This window comes from Garra rufa, unplaced genomic scaffold (assembly GCF_049309525.1).
Source record: "Garra rufa unplaced genomic scaffold, GarRuf1.0 hap1_unplaced_003, whole genome shotgun sequence".
Classification (NCBI taxonomy): Eukaryota; Metazoa; Chordata; class Actinopteri; order Cypriniformes; family Cyprinidae; genus Garra; species Garra rufa.
In genome coordinates, this window is record NW_027394278.1 from 3,024,487 (window position 1) to 3,029,486 (window position 5,000).

General features: G+C 32.8%; 1 non-coding gene across 1 annotated transcript; it reads left to right on the forward strand.

Annotated features, from left to right (window-relative positions):
- The first annotated feature begins 4,655 nt into the window (after positions 1–4,655).
- On the forward strand, positions 4,656–4,774 carry LOC141310061 (5S ribosomal RNA). The gene has a single exon (XR_012347607.1). It is a non-coding gene; the product is annotated as a 5S ribosomal RNA (ribosomal RNA).
- Positions 4,775–5,000: the final 226 nt, after the last annotated feature.

The following is a 5,000-nucleotide window of genomic DNA, read 5'->3' on the forward strand; positions in this document are numbered from 1 at the left end:
AAGACAACATTAATAATACCGAACAAACAGTGGAGCAGGACACTCAATGGACAGAGATGGAGATGTCGGACAGTTTTAATACTTTTCTGGGTGATGTGGAGAGAGATGGACAAGGAAGGTTGGATCAAGTTAAAGAAACGGACAATGAAGAGGGAATAAAGATGGACAAAATGGACAAAGACAGAGGAGGGAAAGGACAAATAAGAAGGAGAGCACTGAAGGTAAAACCAAATTTGGAAAGTGCAAGAAAAAAGATTATGACAGAGACTAACAGATTTGATGTGCTAAGGGTCCTGGAGGGAGAAAATGATGAATAATGATTTTTATGTATTTTTTTTATTTACTTTTAATGGTTTTAAGTTGTGTTGCTTTTAATGCAAGGGGTCTGATGGACATGAGGAAGTTTGAAAAAGTAAAAGAAAAATGTAAAAGGGAAGACATTGTTGCATTACAAGAAACAAACTGGAGAGAAAATGTGATGAATGATTATAAAAAGAGATGGGATGGAGGTATTTTTTATAATAATGGAGATGGGCGGGCTGGGAGAGGTGTGGCTTTTTTAATGAAGGACGATGTTTTTAAAGTGAGTAAAAGTGTGTATAAGGACAAGATGGGGAAATGTTTGGTAGTTGAGACAAAATATGAAGGAAGAGATTTGATTTTAGTAAATGTACATGCACCAGTGGAAGATAAGGAAAAGAAAGAGTTTTTTAATGTTTTAAGAAACATTGTAAAGAAGTATAAAGAAATAATTATGATGGGGGATTTTAACACAGTTTTTAGTAAACAGGATATGGCTGAAGGAATGGTTTTTAAAACAGATACAGGAAGAAAAGAATTAAAAGCATTAATGGATGAAAATAATATGATAGATGTGTGGAGAGAAAGAAATGAAAAGAAAAAAGAATTTTCGAGAAGACAAATAGTAGGGCAGTTTGTATGCCAAACTAGAATTGATTATGTTTTATGTACAAGAAATGTGGAGAATTTTATAGAAAATATTAAGTACAAAGAAACAAGTTTTAGCGATCATAAGATTTTATCTTTTAAGTTGGACTGGAGTCAAATGCAAAGAGGTCCGGGAGTATGGATTTTAAATACACAGATTTTAAATGAAGATTATGTTTTAAAAGTGAAAGAAATTATAGAAAAAGAAAAGGAAAATGGAATGTATGAAGAGGATAAGAGAATATGGTGGGAGAGTGTAAAGTTTTTAATCAAAAAATTCTCAATCAGGTATTGTAGTGTTATTCAGAAATGCAAAAGATCCAAAGAAAGAGGAATAAAGGAAAGTTTGGAAATGGAACTGAATAAAGAATTTCAAGACATACAAAAGATAAAGGAAATGGAGGGGAAACTGAAAGAAATAGAAGAAAAGGAATATGAGGGGGCGAGGTTAAGAAGCAAAGCAAAATATGTGGTGGAGGGAGAAAAATGTACAAAGTTCTTTTTTGATCTGGAAAAAAAGAGAGGGAAAGCTAAAACGATAAAAGAAATAAGAGGGGAAAATGGGGAAATTGTAGAAGGGAATGAAAAGATTTTAAAAGAAATAAAGAATTTTTATGAGGATCTGTTTAGTGCAAGGGGGGTGGAAGAGGAGGAAAAAAAGGAACTGTTGAATCAGATAAAAGCAAAAGTAAGTGAGGAACATAAAAAAGAATGTGACCAAGAAATCAGGGAAGACGAGATTGAAAGAGCAATAAATCAACTGAATAAAAAGAAAAGTCCAGGAATAGATGGTTTGGGAACTGAATTTTATGTTTGTTTTAAAGAAGTTTTAACAAAGATTTTAAATGAGGTTTTTAAAGAAATTTTTGAAAAGGAAGAGATTAATGAAAGAACAAGGATGGGGTTAATGAAATTGATATATAAAAGGAAAGGAGAAAAAGTAGATCTAAAAAACTACAGACCAATCACGATGTTGAATACAGATCTTAAGATTTTAGCGAAGGTTTTAGCAAACAGATTAAAGGAAGTAATGCCAAGTATAATTAAAACAAACCAAGCATATGGAGTCAAAGGAAGAGATATAGCCGACATAACAATGAGTATAAGGGACACGATATGGTACATGAAAGAAAAAAATGAAGAAGGATATATAATTAGTTTGGATTTTGAAAAAGCTTTTGATAGGGTTGAGCACGGGTATTTATTTGAGGTTTTAAGGAGTTTTGGGTTCGGGGAAAATTTTATTAAATCGATTGAGATTTTATATAAGGGTGCACTAACAAAGATAAAATGTAATGGGTTTTTAACAGAGTGTTTTAAAATAACAAGGTCAATAAGACAGGGTTGTCCACTCTCAGCATTATTGTACTCACTTGTTTCTGAACCCTTGGGACTGGCTATAAAACAGAATGAAAGAATAATAGGGATAGAAATTGAGGGAAATAAGGCTGAGGGGAAAGTTTTTCAATATGCTGATGACACAACAATAATTGTAAAGGGAAAAGAGAGTGTTAAAGAAGTTATGAAGTTGGTAAAAGAATATTGTAGTGGGTCTGGAAGTAAAGTAAATGAGGAGAAAACGGTATATATGAGATTTGGTAAAGCTATGGTTTTAATGGATTGTTTTAATTTTAAGGAAGTGGAAGAAATGAGGATTTTAGGAGTTGTAATAGGAAAGAATGAGAGGAAAGTAAGAGATGAAATGTGGGAGCAACTAGTAACAGATATAGAGAGAAGATTAAATTTTTGGAAATTGAGAACTTTAAACTTGAAGGGGAAGGTTTTAATATTGAATGTTTTAATGGTTTCTAAACGTTGGTATGTTTTATATGTTTCTGAAATACCTTTATGGACAGAACGGAGGTTGAAGAAATGTTTTCTTGACTTTTTATGGGAGGGGAAACCAGCAAGGATTGCACATAATACGATTTTAGGGGCGATAGAGAAGGGGGGCTTAGGTTTAATGGATGTGGAACAGCGAAAAAATGCGTTGAGAGTAAAAATTGTTAAGAAATACCTGCAACAAGATAACAAAACTGAGTGGAAAAAAACAATGAAATACTTTTTAAACAAATGTGGGGATTTTAACATGGGGGACGGAATATTATGGATGAAAACAAAAATTTGGATGACGGAAGGATTACCCGAATTTTATAGAGAAATTTTTAGTGCCTGGGGGAATTTTTTAACGAAAATCGAGTACAATCCGCATGGAAGAGAAAACATTTTAAATCAACCTCTGTTCTTAAATAACAACATTTTAAAACAAGAGAAAGCAATATTTTTAAAAAAATGGATGGATGTGGGGATAACAAGAGTGAGAGATGTTTTGTATGAATTTAAAGAGGGTTTTTTACCGATACAATATATTGTGGATGCGATGGAGGAAGCAAAAGAAGAATACAGTAAACAAGAAATAACAAATAAATATGAAATTATTAAAAATGCAATACCCAAAGAGTGGATTAAAAGAATAGAGAGTATGGAAGGAGAGCAAACAGAGGGAAATATTTTTGTGAAACTGGGGGGAAAAATGTATGATTTTAAAGAATGTACTGTAAAAATGTTTTATTGTGTTTTTAGAGATGGTGTTTTTAAAGAGCCGATTGTAAATAAGTACTGGGTGGAAAAATTCAAGGATCTAAAAGAAGAATGTATATGGAGAAACATGAGGGGGAGGTGTGTTGAAACAAAGTTAGGATGTTTGGAATATTTTATAAGGCATAAAGCGGTTTTTACTGAGTCTGTTTTAAACAAGGTGGGAATGGAACAAAATCCAATGTGTAAAGTGTGTCATGAAAAAGAAGAGGGGATTTTACATTTGTTTTTATATTGTAAAGAATTGGAGGATTTTCTAAGGAAATGTAAATGTTTAATTAAAGATGTGAGCGAAGGTTGGGATGAAAGTGTAATGGAATGGAAAAGAGTAGTGATGTTTGGTTGGGAAAAGAAGGGTCAACACAAAAAGTTTATAAATCTGTGTATAATGTTAATGAAAAGCGCAATTTGGGAAAGAAGAATTGTGGCCAAAAAAGAAAAAATGGTGTTAGAGGTTTGGACTGTTTTTAAAAGGAAAATAGAAGTATATGTAGAACAATTATATGTGTATTTTAAAAGTGAAAATATGCTGAAAGCTTTTTATGATGTTTTTACACCAACAGTTTGTAATGTTTTAGAGAATTTCATGTGCAAATTGCCAGGAAGAGAAAGAGCTTTCTAAATCTTAAGTATAAAAGGCATGATTTTAAACAAAAAATACGAGATGAGTAGATTATATTTTATCTTATTTTTAATTTTTTTTTCTTTTCTTTCGTCTTTGTGTGGACAACTATATTGTATTGTTGATGTTTCTATTGGTTGAAAATTCATCTTATGTTTAATGTGTTCCTTTTGATTTGTTGATGATAATGTGATGTATTTTTTCATGTTTATTTATTTTATGTCGTGAGACTTCTAATGTGAAGCACAAATTGGAAAATTTGTATTATGAAATTTCTTTAATAAAAAAAAAAAAAAAAAAAAAAAAGAGCGCCCGATCTCGTCTGATCTCAGAAGCTAAGCAGCGTCAGGCCTGGTTAGTACTTGGATGGGAGACCGCCTGGGAATACCAGGTGCTGTAAGCTTTTGCCTTTTCTTCACTATTTATATAATATGCTGGCTTTTACAGAGGCTGATCTTTAAATAGCCCACTTTTTGGAGCAGCCCTCGCTTATGGCCATACCGCGCTGAGAGCGCCCGATCTCGTCTGATCTCGGAAGCTAAGCAGCGTCGGGCCTGGTTAGTACTTGGATGGGAGACCGCCTGGGAATACCAGGTGCTGTAAGCTTTTGCCTTTTCTTCACTATTTATATAATATGCTGGCTTTTAGAAAGACGTGTTTTACCGCTCTATTTATTACAATCATTTACATGTATTATAGAGTTTTAAGTGTTTTACATGTTTTTTAGGCCATTTTATTACTCTTAACATTTTAAGTGTATGTGTCTTTAATAAATGGATGGTTGGCCTGTCATGTGACTAGACACATGACAGGAAGCAGGAAGTACAACTGT